Source organism: Phocoena sinus, chromosome X (assembly GCF_008692025.1).
Source record: "Phocoena sinus isolate mPhoSin1 chromosome X, mPhoSin1.pri, whole genome shotgun sequence".
Lineage (NCBI taxonomy): Eukaryota > Metazoa > Chordata > Mammalia > Artiodactyla > Phocoenidae > Phocoena > Phocoena sinus.
Window position 1 is genome coordinate 7,327,482 of NC_045784.1, and position 17,920 is coordinate 7,345,401.

Below are 17,920 nucleotides of genomic sequence, written 5' to 3' on the forward strand. Positions count from 1 at the left end.
GAGGAGAAACTGACCGTGGGATGAGCGTGGCATTTTACTCTTTACCACATGCAGAAGCGTATCGTCGTGAAATGTTTTTAGTGCATGTATTTGGCTGGCAGTTTTCCGTTCTCTCCTCTTTCCCAGACAGTACACTGTCTGGGGCCTGCCCTCATCCCTCGTGTTTCCCAGAGCTTTTCTTGCACTTGCCGAGTGGCAATGCCATCACCCACCCCTGGGCTGAATAAATAATTATTTGATTAGAGTTCTAAAGGTATTTTAAATATTCTGGGTGGAATTCTCAGTTTGAAAAGCAGATGCTGCTTAAAGTAACTGATCCTGTGCTTCCCGTATATAGTTCCTGACTCCTCTCACCTCCCATCTTCCCTCTCTGTGGAGGTGCCCCCGCCTCCCAGGAGCCGGATGACTATTTACCTGTGAGAGCTTCACTTATACGAGTTGGCTCAAGCCAGACTTCAAGTTATAATTATCTAAAGAGCATTTAAATCTACTACTGCTCGGGCTCCCCCACAAATCAATGAGGTCCAGCTTCCGGGGTGAACCCACACGTCCCTGCTGATTCTCCTTGCAGCCAGTGTGGAAATCCACTGTCGTACGTACCCCATCTTGTTCACGGTAATGAATGAATATTTGTTGATGATTTCAATCTCATCATAAAACTCGGGCACATAAGCCTTGACGTGAGAAACCAGAAACACTGAGGTTTGTAAAGGAGAACGAAAGGTCGAATAGCTAGCTGTAAATGCCGTTGTGTTATTGCTTTGGAGCAGTGACGGGGCCTCAGGGTTTGATGTTCTGCTGAACCTAAAAATCACATATGTTTATGTTGCATCGCTTCCTACTCTGAGCTTCCATCGCCCTCTGTGTGCCCCTCCCATTGAGGGAGTTTGTCAGGTAGTGGCTGTTTGTTATTTATTTGCTCCCTGGCTGAGCTGAATTCCTGGAGGTTGACTCCTGGCACTTGGCATCTCAAATAGCTTTCCTGTAGTGAGTATTGAAACAAATGAATAGCCCTTTACAAATTTCTTAGAGCTTCTCCTAGGGTGGGGTCCCCGAGCTCTCTTATCCTTAGCCAAGATTACCTGCCTGCAACCATGAGCATCGTTTATACCAAGCCTCGTGCCTAGCTCTGCGTGGCAGGAGCTCTGTGCGTTCCGTCTGTTGGCTGGGCCATGCTGCAGGAAGGGTTTGCCCACCTCTGCACCTCACCTTGGCGTGGTGACTACAGCCTCAAACACCCACCGGCGCTGGGCCCCCAACCAAACTGCCAGATGTCAGAGGTCACAGGGAGTGGTGGGGACTGTGGCATGCTAGTGAGTGGCCCTTCCTAAGGGGATGGCCCTCATCAGCTTTAGCCGTTTTTGTCTTTGGGGACTCTTATCCCCATGTGCCAGCTCTTTCTATTTCTAAGGGAGTTGGAAATTCAGGTATTTGAAATGAAATCTGCTGAGGTTAAATGTCGGAAATCCACTGGGGTTTTGGTAGAATATCTGAGGGCCGACACTGCTAACCGGATAGAACACAGCTGCAGGCTGAGTTGGCCCTGGGACGGCCTTGGAGTCACGTGCTTCCAGCTCTCACTGTCTGGTTTGCCCTTCTTCTAGACAGAGGGAAGCAGGAATCCGGGGAGAATTCAGTGATGGCCGCACTTGTCCGATGGGATCATGGGGAGAGGAGAGGAGAGGAGAGGAGGCCGCTTTGGGTTCTGGGTAAACGCTCTCTCATACAAAATGGCTTATTTTATTTGTATAGACATCCCACAGTCCCCTCCGGCTCTCCACCTACAGTTACTGTTGTGTTTGAGTGTTTTCTGTATCTAGTCTTTTTTCTTTTTGTAAGTAAAGAAACCAAAATGCGGTGATATATCAAGTAATTTTATAGCCACCCTTTCTCCCTGACCAGTAACCAAAGCCCTTCCAAGTTATTCCAGTGTCTTATTAAACACACTTTAAACCTTATCCCAGGCAGATCTCACAGGAGGAGAGTTCTGTTTTGCTGTTTGCTCCCTTGCCCACAGTGCCTGAGCAGAGCCTGGCGTGTGGTAGGTCCTCAGGGACTAACTATTACATGATTGTTGGTGGGCAGTAATTTATTGGGTCCCATCCTTATTGTTGGCCATTTAGCTTGTTTCCTTTTTCCTGTTATTGTACCTAGTACTGTGATGCCCCTCTTTATGCATTAAGCTCTTCACCTATTTTAGATCATTTTTCATAGGTGTTGCTATTGACGTTTGGGCTTGGGTGATTCTTCACGGTGGGCTGTCCTGTGCACTGTAGGATGTTTAGCAGCATCCCTGGCCTCCACTTACCAGACTCAGTAGCACCTCCCCTCCACCCTTGTGAGAACCAAAAATGTCTCCGGACACTGCTAGGTGTCCCCGGGAGGCACAGTGTCCCTTGGTTGAGAACCACTGTACTAGTGGGATTAGTGAGCCAAAGTGTCAATGTATTTTAAGATTTTAAACCTTAAAATACATGCTGCTCGGAGAAAATACTTCAGCGAGCTGTTGTCCGCTGCCTCTCTCTACCCCATTTCACCCAGCCTCCTTCCCCTGGGAGATCAGCATCGTCCCACTTCCCTGTGACTCTGGAGCAGTGCCGTCCAGTAGAACATTCCGTGATGATGGACATGGTCCATGTCTGCCCTGTCCAGTATGGCAGCCACTAGCCACATACATTTCTTGAGTACTTGAAATGTGGCTAGTGCAGCTGAAGAATGAACTTTTAATTTAATTTTAATTAATTTAACTTCAAATAGCCACATGTGGCTAGTGGCTTCCTCAGTGGACAGTGCAGGAAAGCCCCTCTGTGTGGCACCCGCAAATCACCCACCCTTTCTCAAAGTGGCCCTGATGAGAATCAGATCAATAGCAGGTTTTGAGGTGACTTCTCCTTGGTTGGTGTTTGGTTACTGTTGAGTTCAGCTCCTTTTGTTACCTTCCAGCATCCCAGTTAGTGAGGAAAGCAATCTAAGGAAATAAAGCCTAATTGAGATATGAAGGAACTGGGCTGCCCTCTGGCCCTCTAAGCCTGCCTGGAATGTGTTTGCCTATAAATCCTAAGGGGCCTGATTTGGGAATTCTGACTTGCAGGAGAGACCCGATAGGAGGACGGAGTTTTCCCTTAACTCAATCCGTTTGTTTCCTACTTTTCTAGAAGTTTCTTCCCCACTGGCCTATATAGATGAATTCTTCACCTCTTTATCCCTCCCTTTCGCCCTCCAACCTTCTGTCCATCCTTCATCCATCCCTCTGTCCACCTGTCCATCCCTCCATTCTTTTGTTCATCCTTCATCCATCCCTCTGTATATCTTCCCTCCACCCTCCCTCCCTCTGTCCCTTCCTCCCTCTGTCCCTTCCTCCCTCCGTCCCTTCCTCCCTCCGTCCCTTCCTCCCTCCCTCCCTTCCTTCCTCCCTCCCTCCCTCCCTCCCTTCCTTCCTTCCTTCCTTTCTTCCTTCCATTGACCCATCTACTGATCCAACTGTTTATCCGTCTATCCATCCCTTCATCAATCCCTTTGTCTATCCTTCAGTCCATGCATCCCTTCCTCCATCCATCCTTCTCTCTGTCATTCTTCCCTCCATCCTTCCAGCTCTCCCTGTCACTCCATCCCTCCTTCCATCCATCTGATCTCAGTGCACTCCTGCTGTAGGGTCAGGGTCTGTGCCAGGTACTGGGGAGGCAAGACCTCTAGGATCCTTGACTTCGTGATGTGCACAGACTAGTTGGGGCGCCTGAAGGCACTTGCCCTTCGATGAAGATTCAGAGCAGAGTCTTGGGAGCAGGATTGCCTGGGCTCGCGGTGAGGTAGCCTCTGCAGGGAAAGGGGGCTGTGGACGCTTGGAGTGAGAAGGTGAGTCAAGGTCACTTCAGGGTTGAGAGCACTGGGCTGGTTTGGGAGAGGATAACAAAGACAGAAGGCCTGCATCATTGCGGTCTCATTCTCTGCGATTGGATTGCTGGGCCATGGTGTCCCAAAGCCGGACAGGCAGAGCCCTTTAGTCTTCCTTGGTTTCTGGTCCTGGGAAGAACTCCTTCCTTCACTTGTGTCCCCTGTGCCATCATGAAGCAGACCCCAGGCACATGAGGGGAGCAGTGTTCCAGCGATCGAGGGGCCAGTCCCATTTACCGTAACAGTGCTCTTTGGTGACAGTTCTGAGCTCTGCCCAGGTGGGCTCAGGCGCCGAGCGCTGGTGGCTTGGTCTTGGGGATGTGCACGGACAAGTTTAACAGAACAGATGTATTTCAGAAAAATCGCAGGTTACTTGTTCTAGGTGTTGCTTTCCGTTTTGTACACAGCAGCCAGCGGTCCTGCCCAGCCCAACGACCCCTGCTCCCCCGGCCAGGGCTCCAGGGGGGCGCGTGCAGCAGCTGTTGGCGTCCCTGTCAGCGGGGCTGAGGGGACGGTCCCACGGGCCTCCTGGTGGTGGGAGGAACCTCGGGAGAGGGCTGGAGCGTGGGTTCTGAGGGAATGAGCTGGAGCCCAGCCCGCGGCCATTCTGGGGGCCTGCACGCGCGTTTCAGTGAGGGCACTTGAGAGGCTCGGTGTAGATGTTAATGGCCTTCTAGAGGCTTTAGGGTGCAGAAAGTTCAGCCAGAGTGGCGGGGGCATGCGAGGGAGGAGCCCTGGTGTTGGCGTGCAGATGCTGACCGCTCCGGCTTGTGGCCACGCGGTGGGGAATTTCGAGTCGCTGTTGTCACGCAGTGTATTTACTCAGCTCCTCTAGGTGGGAACCTGGCCTCTTTTCAGTTCTGAAGGAGAGTTTGGGGCTCGCTCTTAAGCCACTTCAGGGGGCTGCCCAAGTATTGTTACCCACAGTCCTGCTCTGAGGATGTTTTAAACAATTTTTATGACTTGATATTGAGCAAAATGACGGAGTCCCTGCGCCAGTGCCTGCAGTTTGGGGGGCAGCTTCCTACGTACGGGACATCCTCACTCGAGCCAGTAACACCCAGCCTGCCTCGCTCGTGCCTGTGGTCCCCGCCCGAGCTGGCCCGGCAGGGAGGCTGCCGCAGAGGCAGCGGTGACCCATCCTGCCTCCTTGGAGAGTCTCAGGGGAGCCCTGCGTTGTAGAACCTTTACAGTGAGAATGAGTTTCCCGTCGGGCGGACCCACGTTAGTGCAGAGGTGCCTCCCAAGACCTTAAGCTCACCACCTTCCTGATGTCACATAGAAGGGAACGCAGCAGGGTCCCGGAAATAGCAGAAGTGGTTACTCCTGTTACCCTTCCCAGAGCGTTCAGCTCAGGTGTCCCCTTGCCATCAGCACTGGCCTGGTGAGTGGCTTCACCACGACTCAAGGACCTGCCCCCGTCACTGAGGCCCAGCGCTCGTCGGGCCTCGACCTTTCCCGCCCAGCCTCTGCTCCCCCTTCCTGCTGTCCACTTTCTCTGTAGCCCGAGGGACCTTCCTCCGAAACAGATCTGATGCCCGCGCGCCCGCCTCCATTCCTCAGGCCTCCCTGCCACCTGCAAACTACAGCCTTGCTCTTTGTCAGGCCGGCCGGCTGTGCCTTCAGGGGGCGGGGAGGGGGGAGAGGCTTCCTTTCGCCTCACCTGTTCTCATCCCCCCTGCATGAGGCCTGGGCAGGTCCCCCGTCCTCCCTGGGCAGGTCAGAAGCGGCCTTGGTGCTCCTCTCTCTTGGGCCTTGAACCCACTGCCAGTGAAACCGGCCCTTCCTCCAGGAGCTGTGTGTGCTCTCTCCCTGGTGCCTCTTCCCCTGGGCAGGGAGCTTTGGGAACAGGGTTCCCAAAACTGGACTTCCCGGACAGGCAGCATTTCGTGTATATATGAGGGCAGCATTTGGGGTATATGTGTAAACATGTTTTTCTAGGGAGGAGATCGATGGCTTATCTCAGATTCCCAGAGAGATCCAAGACCTAAAAGAACCGCGAGCACTTGCCATTCCCTGCATCCTTTCCTGGCACGTTTCTTCATCAGAGCTTGATGGGTGTCTGAATGTCTTAGATGTTCAGGCATTTTCCCCTCTGCTTTTGTTCATGGATTCAGATGGCGATATATGCAAAGAGGCGTCTGTAAAAAATGGAATTCTCATGCCCCAAAGAAAACAGATTAAGTGACTGCTAAAAAGTGGTGTGTATGTCTGGCTTTTTTTGGTGGGGGGAGGTAATTAATACAAAAAAGGGCGGGTGATAAAATCCTTTAGCTCTTACTCTTACAAGCCTGGCACAGGACTTCTGCAACTGGGAGCAGTACGCAGGGGCGAGCTCCATCTCGGCAGCATTTGCGAAGCTGAAACTGAGATCACAGAGCCGAGTTCTGTGCCGTCTCTGCCGCTGTATGCCTGTGTGCCGCTTGGCTGAAAGGATGGCCAGACTGTTCCGGGTCGCCTCCCCGTGATGCCATTTCTAAAGAATGTTATTGTTGGGCCTCTTTGCTCTCCTTGGCCAGTGGTGTTTTCCTCTCGTATTTCAGTTGAACTTTCTTCTTCCGTCAATTGTTACTATTTCTTTTTTTTTTTTCCCCGAATCCTTCCTTAAAACCTCCTCTTTTAATTTTTAAATATCCCTTCCTGTCTGTGATATTCAGTAGTAAGTTAAGAACCAAATTTTTATAACACTGTATTTTATTCTTAAAGGAGTATTTTAAGTCTCTCTTCTATTGTTTTGGCCATACTAAAAATAAGAAGATGGCCATTAACTTCCCAAACTGTACTCTCCTCTGAGTAATCATCATTAGCAATTTGTCAGGAGAGTAAGGAGGATAAAAATTATTTAAAAGCGGAATGTGGTGCGTATATGAGTATCCTTATAACAGTGATACAGCATCTTTATTTCCGCTCTTTTCCTCAGGGATGGTGGTTCCTGCCTCACTGGCAGGAACCCTTTCATTTTTGCCTGGAATCCCTCCTCCGAGCTCGATGGGAGTGCAGAGAGCCGCTGGTGACCCGAGCAGGCTTCTCCCCCCTGGTCTTGCCACTTCTTAGGTGCCCGTCCCTGAGCTCAGTTTCCTCCTTAGGTAAAGTTGGGGTGGTTATGAGGGACACACCTTTTTAAAATTGTCGTGCTGATTAAAGAAGTTTCTCCCGTCCCTCTGAGCACAATGCGGGCTTTGCCTGGGGGGCTGGCGGCTGTGACTGCACACTTTCAGCAGTGTCTGCAAAACCTACAGGTGGTAGGCGGCAGCCCTGTGCATTAAACACGGTGGTTCCTGTGTGACTGGATGCAGCCACCTACAGGTATATCCTGCCTGGAGCGTTGCCTTGCCAGTTACTGCTCCGGAAAGTAGGAGACCATTCTGTATCACATGTGCAATGGAAAGAAAAGTGTCATGGCATAGTATGTACGTTCTACCCTTGTGAGGTATGATGTGCTCCAGTATTTTCTTTTTAAACCAAAACACTGATTGGGACCTACTCCATCAATTTCACTGCTCACTAATGGGCTGTGGCTGTAGCATGAGAGCGTGACGTAGAGTAACGTGACAGATGAATACAGAGGATTGGGAATGATGGTTTAGAGAATGTTTCAATATGTGTCCAGCTATTTGGACGACGTCCAGGACATTGATCAGCCATGACTTAGAATTTGTGGATCAACATCGCCAGATGTGTGTAACAGTTTGACGTGAGTGAGATGACAGTCACCTACGTCCTTGGATTTTTTTTTCTTCTCCCCAGTGTTTCATATGACTTGGAGTCCTGACATTGTTTCTTCCTACTGTAAATGAAGTACTTATTAGGAATCGCAATGTGTGTGTGTATTTTTTTAACACAGCTTTTAGTAAGGTGTAATTTACATCCCACAAAGCTCACCATTTTAGTGTAGTTAAATGAGTTTTAGTAACTGTATGCAGCCGGACCACCATCACCAGGATGTTCAGTTTTAGAACATTTCCATCTGCCGTCCCCCACTCTCCCACTCTGGTCCCTGATAGCCACTGATCTGCTGGTCTGCTTTCTGCCTGTGTATTTTGGAATGCCTGCTTTTCTGGTTCCTCTTTATAAAAGGCAGGTTCCGGAAGTCACACTGTCCTGGGAGTTGTTGTTTCTCCACCCACCCAATGCTGAGAATCGCATTGGCTGGGGTTCTCCCTAGTGGCTAGTCGGCCTGGTCGGGAGCCCAGGGAGGAGGAGCCATTGGGGTCCATTGGGAGGGGGCTAGGTTCTGAGGGCTGGTCTGTGCATGCTTGGGTGGGCCCGGGGGCTTGGAGGGCAGCTGCAGAGTATTCGAAGGCCCAGAGCTGACTCTAGGTCTCCTTGCGAGGGCCGTCCAGCCTGTACTGGCTCTCATTCCTTAGCGCTGTGCATCCAGGATGCCATTCGTAATGCGACAAGCCCGCCTTTCCTATGGCGCTGGTAAACAGATCTCGAGCACCTGTTCCTCCCGTCCCCGAAGAGGAAGCGATGCATCCGTCACACAGCAGCCCACTTTCTTGGATCCAGTCTCTCAAGCCTCAGATCTGCACACCTGCTCATGAGCGTATTCTGTCGAGGCAGAGACGTGTGAGAACAGCTCTAGAACTGCCGTGGACATGTATTTGGTGGCAGGCTCCATTCGCCCTTAATCGGGTCTTGTCTGTGACTCACCCTGTGTGTGCAGCTGAGCACCTACTGGGGTGCGCCCTGGAGCTCTGTGGGGGCAGGTCAGAGCGGGAGGAGATGCCATTCTTGCCCAGAAGGAACAAATGCTACAGGAGATGCGATGTGAACAAATAACCACCTTCTACTTAGAGTTTTAATAACTGTCCCAGGAGGAGAGAGAAAGTGCTGAGGCTGGCCCAAGAAAGGACCGCTTACTTCCTGCTGGGGTAGGCTGGGTCTGGACAGGAGGAATCTGGGCCAAATCTTGGAAGACGCATCAGGATTTGAACAGGAAGGGGGCGGGAGGGAAGCATGGGAAAGGGAGAGAACGCTCCAAGTTTGGGAATAGCTGTTCCCGCGGGGCTTGCTGGGAAGGCGGATGGGCAGCCAGGGGCGGAGGGAAGGGAAACAGTTCCCTGCAGGATGTTTTGTGGTCTTAGAAACCTGACTCTTTCCAGATCCCCACCAGGGACTTGTAGAAGACGGTGTCTCAGGCTGGATGTTTCTTAAGTGGTCTCAGTCTCAGCCCGTGGATTTTGCCGTGGTCCTTCGTAGAATCAGACTGTCAGAGAACAAGTTGAGGTCCCGGAGCTGTGCTGTCCAGCGCGGTAGCCGCAGCCAGATGGGCAACTGGGCGCTTGAGATATGCGAGCCCAGCAGGAAGTGAGCTCACAGCGTAAGACACACACCGGCTTTCAGAGACTTCATACCAAAAAAGGATGTCAAATATCTCATAATTTTTATAATCATTACATGTCAAGTTGATAGTATTTTGGATGTACTGTGTTAAATAGAAAATATTATTAAAATAACCTCACCTGTTTATTTTTACCCTTTTAAATGTGGCTACTAGAAATTTTTTTTAAATTAATTAATTAATTTTTGGCTGCATTGGGTCTTTGTTGCTGCACGCCGGCTTTCTTTTTTTAGTTGCCACGAGCGGGGGCTACTCTTCGTTGCGGTGCGTGGGCTTCTCTCATTCCTGTGGCTTCTTTTGTTGCAGAGCACGGGCTCTAGGGCATAGGCTTCAGTAGTTGTGGCACGTGGGCTCAGTAGTTGTGGCTCGCAGGCTCTAGAGCGCAGGCTCAGTAGTTGTGGCGCACGGGCTTAGTTGCTCTGCGCCATGTGGGATCTTCCTGGACCAGGGCTCGAACCCGTGTCCCCTGCATTGGCAGGCGGATTCTCAACCACTGCGCTACCAGGGAAGCCCTAGAAATTTTTTAGTTAAGTATGTGGTCGTCACTGTAAATATTTCTATTGGACAGCACTGCCCTAGAGAATTCTTTTTACTAACTGGGCTGAAGTTTGTCTTTATTTTAGTCTAAGTTGTATCATTAGAGCCTATATTTGAGGTGAACAAAGTGTTTTCACTTATCTCAGGATTGTGCACTCGATGGGCTTGATGAGAAATTCTTTTTCTGTCATTTTCAAGGTGGAAGACCGTCCTGGGTGAGGTGCTCAGGCAGGTGCCTGCGATCGGCTGCCCCTCTGGCTGTGGTTTCCTTTGGGTGGTAGACTTGCATCTTGGCCTGTGGGCAGCTTGCTCAGCCCTGCATCCTAGCATCTCAATCCCAGGCTTTTAAACTGTGTTCCACTTGTACAGTATTATTCTGCTACATCAGAATAATACTGACATTCCCCCAGTTTTTAGAGGAGAAAATAGCATGGAAGGAAAATGCATGTTTATGGAGTATGCAATAAGTCCCCAAAACCTTGATATTGGTTACAGCCTTTTAGCCCTACCACCCCATAGTAAAGATGAGAAAACTGAGGCACAGCCAGACAGTCATTTGCCCAGGCTCATCCTCACTAGTAAGTGCTTATAGTTGCCTCAGTTGGAAGTTTTTCCTCCCATGATGTTTTTACAAGTTGTTGCAGTATCTGTCCATTGTCAGCGTGATTCAACAAAACATACACTGTACGACTTTACACTTTTTCGGTTCACCAGTGTCTGAACCCGTGTGAGAACTGGTAGGATCGCTGGTGAGGTGGAGCCCCCAGGAAGTTTGCTGGTCGTCCGAAATACCTACTAGATTGGTTTGCCTTTGGACACTTTATTCTTTGCTGGAGGAAAGAACATCTTGCCAGAATTTCACCCCTGTCCACCCTGGACTCTCCCTTCCTGGTGGAAAGGCCCACACTCAGGAAACCATAGTGTAGATGAGAAGTGGACTTGGTCGGTAGAGAATCAGAACAGAGTATGTGGGAGGTCTTCAGGGACATTTCATCACGCTCTGTGGCCTGCTGAACCACCTTTCTCCCTTGCTAGGATGTATCTGCCTAAGGAGAGCTGTTCGAGGGAGGAATGATCCCGTAGCACCTTGGCCTCCTAAGCCCTGTTTTTCTTACAATTTAGGCTTTGCAAGCTTAGTCAAATTCTAGTTTGCCCTCTTCCAGTTGTTCCTTGACTAGTAATTGGCTCCATTGTGGTTTTTATATGATATACGTTTCTGAAATTGGCCTGATTAGTTTATCAAACAGTTTAATGAAGACCTGTTGTATGTGAGGGCTCTGGCTCTCTAAAAAGACGAATTAGAGAAACAGAATCCTTTTTCTCAAGGAACTCACAGACCAATAGGGGAGGCAGCCATATCAAATAATGATTACAGAGTGATAAGTGCCGTCACTTATTACAAAGTGTTAAGTGCTCAGGCTTCTCATTGCGGTGGCTTCTCTTGTTGCGCAGCATGGGCTCTAGGCGCACGGGCTTCAGTAGTTGTGGCTCGCGGGCTCTAGAGCACAGGCTCAGTAGTTGGTGGCGCACAGGCTTAGTTGCTCCGCGGCATGTGGGATCTCCCCGGACCAGGGCTCGAACCCGTGTCCCCTGCATTGGCAGGTGGATTCTTAACCACTGCGTCACCAGGGAAGCACCCAGACTGATAATATGTAATTAAAAAAAAAAAATTTCTAAGAAGACAGTCTTTTCACATGGAAACCACAAATGTAATTCAAGAACAATTCTGAGACTCAACACTGAAATCGGGTCACTCGTGCTACAGTAATACACTGAAATGTCATTTGCAACGTTTAGACTGAGCTCTAGGTGTGGTTACTCTTTACCCTAAATTCTAAAATTGAGACTAGATGACAATTGCCAAATCAAGTATATGCGTGTTCTATAAATAATAAATGTGATTATTTGAGTGACTTTTCAGGACTAATGTGGCAGGCTTGTGGTGTGTTCATTGCTGTTTTAGCTTTGCTGTTTTTGTGTAATTTCAGGGAGTTTAGGGACCCACTCCCTGCTAAGTGAGAACCCGGCTCTTGGGTGTCAGTGTGCCACCATTGGAGCTGGAGAAGCACTGGCACAGCAAACAGGGTGTAATTCACCACGTAAATAACCACAAACAGCCAGGCCGTGTCCTGGCGGGCTCTGAGACTCGCTGTGAGCCACGCGTGCCAGAAAACGTGAGGGACTCATCATAATTTCTTGAGGATTGGTTTGGAATGAAATTGAGATGAATAGTATCCTAAGCGTGAATGGGAAATATAGAGATTATCTTGCTCCAGGAGACTGGAAAGTGTAGTACAGGCGCCATAGGATTACCCTGGCCTCCTTTTGGTAAAGAAAATGTGTTCAGAACCAGCGTTTACACATAGACACAGAGAACAGAGTACTGGTCACCAGAGGGGGGGCGGTGGGGGGAAGGGCTAAATCAACGCATGTCAACTGTATGGTGACGGATGGAAAGTAAATTTTTGGTGGTGAGCACGCTGTAGTGTATGCAGAAGCCGAAATATGTTGTACACAGGAAACTTATTGTTACAAATCAGTGTTACCTCAATGAAAAAAAAAGCCTCACCATTAGAAAGATTGTGTATCATCCAAATAAATTCATTTGCCTTCATGGATTGAACAAAAAGAATCAGTGCTCATGCTTTGCTCTCTTCTCTCTGCTCTCACCTTCTGCTGCCCACGTTTACTTTTCTGCAATTCAGGGCAGTCAGTGTCAGATATTCCAGCCCCTGAGCGTGGCCGGGAGGGAGGACATGGCTTTTGAGGCACTGGGCCATCGCCGCCGGCTCCACCCGCTGTCAGCCCTGCGGTCTAAATAAAGGATCTTGCAACGGGGAGGTGATCCTGGATGATCTGGGTGGGCCCAGTGTAATCTCAAGGGTCTTTCTGAGTGGAAGAGGGAGAACCAGAGAGACGGCATCCTGAGAAAGACTCTACCAGCCGTGGCTGGCTTTGAAGATGCAAGAAGCCGCCGCGGATGCCAGTAGTCTATTACAGACACTGGTTTTAGTTCACTGAAATCAATCGGACTTCTGATCTCCGGAGCTGTAAGATGACAAATGTGTTGTTTAACGCCACCAAGTTTGTGGCAATTTGTCACAGCAGCGTGAGGAAACTAATAGTGTCTGAAGCAAGTCTGTTGGAGGTTGAGGGGGAAGCAGGAAGGGGAGTGGATGGAGCTGGTCTCCACGCTGTAACCGAAGAGGCTGCACCCAGCCAGCATGACCCCGTGAGGTTGGTCGGATCACCCCCATTTTTTTTTTTATGTTTATTTATTTATTTGGCTGCACCAGGTCTTAGTTGCGGCGTGCAGGATCTTTAGTTGTGGCCTGCATGTGGGATCTAGTTCCCTGACCAGGGATTGAACCTGGACCCCCTGCATTGGGAGCGTGGAGTCTTAGCCCCTGGACCACCAGGGAAGTCCCCACCCCCATTTTAAAGATTAGGAAACTGAGGCAGGCCCAGAGAGAGAAGGAATGACTCATGCAAGGTTTCATGGAAGTAAATGGCTCTCTGGGAACTGTTGCTGGCTGAGATGGCCCAGTGCCACTTCTTAAAGAGCCCTGCAGGATGCAGCAGGCAAAAGGGAACAAAAAGAAGCCCGTGTCTGTGTCCTCCAGCGTTCTCTCCCTTCTTGTGGACCAATTCTGGTAAGAACGGCCAGCAAACCATATTCATGTCCTCTGCTGAGGCCAAGAAGAGCCGTTTGTGAAGCGGGGAATCTACGGTGGGAAGATCTGTGCGGGGCGGTTGAGGGCAGGTAGAGCTGGCAGCTCCAGGTTGATGTCGCTCAAACAGGAGGAGACCAGTGAGAACTGGCCGCGTGGGGGCCTTCATGTCCCACTGCAGAGCGGACTTTGCCGTGGGAGGACACTGGTGCCCGGCTTCTCAGCTCATTGCACACTTCCCCCACAGCCTGAAAATGCCGGGGAGCTTACGCTCCCTACCTGCTTGTTCTTTGAAAGTGAAGCACGCTCTTGCCATCCAGATTTGTCCCGAGCCCTTGAACAAATGCATTCAAGATATCCCCAGAGGGTGATGAGAAAGGCCATCTCTCACTTCACTGGTAGGAGCGTATGCTGATGCTAAAGCACCTTGGCAGTATACATCAGGTGTTTGCTGTGAGCTCATGTCCGTGATTTACAAGAAAGAGCGGAAAATTGGAACATACCTAAATAGATGACTTGAGGTGTGCCTGGTAAAAAAGTTATGGTTTACTGCACATGACGGAAGGTTCTAACATGATAGAAAGCGATGGTGACAGAGGCTTAAAGGACATGAGGAAATACACAAATGAAAAAAATTAGTGTGTGAAATTGTATCTAGTATCATGTCAGCTGTGGAAAAATGTAGGAAAATAAGCTAAACCATGAATCCAGGGCTTCTGGGTTTTAGGTGATTTTATTTCCTATGCTTTGTACTTTATGAATTTTTTACATTGACTTCACAGTAAGGAGAAAAGACCTTCATATCCTTCAACCCCATAAATTTACTTCTGGGAATCTTTCAAAGAAAATAATTGTAAATACAGATTACGAGCTATATGCACAGAGATGTTCCTTTCGTCATAGTTTTTTAAATTGAGATGTAATTCACATATACTGTAAAAATCACCATTTAAAGCATGCTGTTTACTAGTTTTTAGTATAATCACAAAGTTGTGCAACCATCATCCACTATCTAATTCCAGAACATTTTTATCACCCCCCAAAGGAAGGCTAACTCCTTAGCAATCACTCCCCATTCTCTCTTTATCTCCAACCCCTGACAACCACTGATCTACCCTCTGTCTCTATGAATTTGCCTGGTCTGGACATTTCTTGTAGATGGATGCATACAACATGTAGCCACTATGTCTGGCTTCTGTCACCCAGCCCAGTGACTTCAAGGTCCATCCATACTGTAGCATGTGCCAGTACTTCATTCTTTTTTTGTGGCTGAGTGATATTCCATTGTATAGATAGACCATGTTTTATTTGTCCATTCATCAGTTGATGGCCCTTAGTTGTTTTCACCTTTTGGCTATGGCGAATAATGCTGCTGTGGGCATATGTTTTCGTTTCTCTTAGGTATACACCTAGGTGTAGAATTACTGACTCATATGGAAACTGTGTTTAGCTATATATTTGAGAAATTGCTGAACTGTTTTCCAAAGCAGCTCTCATGAATATTTACACTAGTGGAGATTAGGAAATACTGTATAGCTATCAATAGTAAGAGAGTGCTTAGGTAAAACGTATTAATCCCCTTAACGAACTGTTTGTAAAAATGCAAGTTATTTATTCTTAGACCGGGTGCTGGAGGTTCAAAGGCAGCTGAGACAGGGTAATTGTTCTCAAGGAGCTTAATCTATTCAGTTGTTCCAGGTGCTGTTTACAAATAATTTATAACAAGCTGGGACAGAATACTTAGGCTATAGTGTTAGGCCATCTTGAGTAATTTTTGGAGAGACTCAAGGTATGAATTATTAAGTAAACATGTTACAAACTTAAGTGGAAAAGGCAGGGGAGAAAATTGTGTATACTGTATGATCATGACTATGTCAGAAAAAGACGAATAAAGAGAACATATAGAAAAAAGATGGAGGAAGACACATCAAAATAGGAATAATGGTTATTTTTGAGTGGTGGTGTGCATGGACATTTCTCTCCTATTTAGGTGTATTTCCTAAACTTTGTGTAATAGAAACAAAAATACCCTGGGGTCTGTGTGTGGTGATCGTAGGAAGGAGTTGGTGGGAAAAATCTAGCATCAAGTTTTTGGGGAGATGAGAACTCAAGAGCCTGGACTGGCATACCTGTGGGTGACAGGACAATAAATTTAGATATCCTCGATGCTCTTATTGAAAATCATGCCCAAATTTGTCTACATACAATGAAGTTACAGCTGTCTGGAAGTCTGGAGCGTGTGTCATCCTGATAAACAGGTGGATGAAGCAGAAGCGCAGCATAGATGTTTCACGGTGTGATGGATGAAGCCAGGGAGAGGGTGTTTCTCCCTGCTGTCAGCTGCTTCCTTTGCTGCCTTCTTCCTGCCCAAGGGCCCCCTGTCCTTGCCTTCTAGTTTACCACTTCTGTCTTTTGGGAGATGGAAAACTTCTTCATTGAGCCTGTTCGAACTGCTGTCAAGTGAGTAAAAGGTCTCCAGGTGTGAGCCCTGTGGACAGAGGAGATGAACAGCAAGGACTTGATAACTTCTTCTCCTTGCTCGTGGTGCGAGCTGGACTCCGAGAGGCGTGACTCGTCATCTGCTTGCTTCAAAGTACTGATTCTGTGGATGATCATGCAAAGTGCATGCTCTGTTTAGAGAAGTGGAATCAGAGACGTACGGATTCTATATCAGGCCAAAATAAAATTTACCAAAATGGTAGATGTGTCAGTTTATTTTTAGAAGAAAGAGTATGGAAGTGTTATTTTACTTACTGGCGTTGTTTATTGGATAGAAAATTGAAAACTATGAACTTGCAATAGTTTTATAACAGTTGTGAGTTGTAAAGTAAATGAATTGGGCTCAGCAGCGCTAGAAGGTCAGGCTTCCCACATATGTGTATATATATATATATATATATATATATATATATATATATATATTTTGTGTGTGTGTGTGGTATGCGGGCCTCTCACTGTTGTGGCCTCTCCCGGTGCGGAGCACAGGCTCCAGATGCGCAGGCTCAGCGGCCATGGCTCACGGGCCCAGTCGCTCCGCAGCATGTGGGATCTTCCCGGACCGGGGCACGAACCCGTGTCCCCTGCATCGGCAGGCGGACTCTCAACCATCGCGCCACCAGGGAAGCCCTATACATATTTTTAATTAATTTATTTTACCTTTAGCTGCGTCGGGTCTTCGTTGCTGCACAGGGCTTTTCTCTAGTTGTGGTGAGCGGGGGCCACTCTTTGTTGCGGTGCGCGGGCTTCTCATCGCCGTGGCTTCTCTTGTTGCAGAGCACAGGCTCTAGGCGCACGGGCTTCAGTAGTTGTGGTGCGCAGTCTTCAGTAGCTGTGGCTCGCGGGCTCTAGAGCGCAGGCTCAGCAGTTGTGGCGCACAGGCTTAGTGGCTCCGCGGCATGTGGGATCTTCTCGGACCAGGGCTCGAACCCGTGTCCCCTGCATTGGCAGGCGGATTCTTAACCACCGCGCCACCAGGGAAGCCATTCCCACCTATATTTGTCTACTAAATGAGATCATGTATGTCAGGATGCTTAGAACGTGCCCGTGCTTGGGCATCTTTCTCTAGGCTTATACGTGAATCTAGAATAGCAGAGTTGTGCTCAGGACTCAGTTTATCTTCAGGTAGCATTTGTTGTGGCTTGGTCCCATTCAGGACTTGAGTCACGCACAACAGCCTGCCGTTACCTGTTTGACTTGGAACCACGCCGCCACCACACCATTCCTGACCCGTAAAGGAACTGTGCTGCGGACACTGGTGTTTGGGGCTGGGACCGGCACTATGCAGTAGGCTCATCTGGTGATGTTGTGGGGTTTTGAGCGCATCGTATTTGAGAGGATTTCCATGGTGTGTTTTACCTTCTGTATATGTATTTCTGTTTTGATATTGACTCTAACTTCTTAAAACCATTATGTTTAAAACGAAGATGAGTTCAATCAGTGCCGTTCTGATAGTGTTTATCAATTTCTAAAAGCTCCTGGGAGAGACAGAGCTTTGTTGTCGAACCAGTTTGGGGAAATAACATGTTCAAGATTCATACTTGTCTTGTGGGGCTTGGCGTTGGTTGTGGTGTCTCACTTTCCTGGGGCCAGAGACTGGAACAGAGATGTGGGAAGACTGAGTTAGTGAAATTTAGGTTATCAGATTCCCATGCATACCAGTCAGTGTGCATTTATAGAGACAACTGAATAGATAGCTGCCTGGACTCAGACGATTATAGGGGCGGCTTGTTTTATGCCACAGCTGTCTTGTCAATCAGTGTGATCGTGGGGTGTAGGGGCGGGGGAGGTTCTACTTAAACCCATCTGGAAAACCTTTCCTTTATCTATCTGTGTCAAGCCAAGCTTTCCTTGATCAGATTTACTTCAAGGAGGATACTTTGCAGTTTCTGATTCCTTCTGTGTAAAGAATACAGGCGGTATTTAGTAGGCATCTCCTTGTATTGTTACCATGCTTGTTTGGCTTTTTGCCTTTGGT

At 48.6% G+C, this 17,920-nt stretch overlaps 1 protein-coding gene across 3 annotated transcripts in view; it reads left to right on the plus strand.

The window, feature by feature from the left end:
• Nucleotides 1-17,920, plus strand: part of WWC3 (WWC family member 3) — a 123,758-nt gene that overhangs the window by 25,194 nt on the left and 80,644 nt on the right. The gene's annotated exons all lie outside the window — the stretch shown is intronic.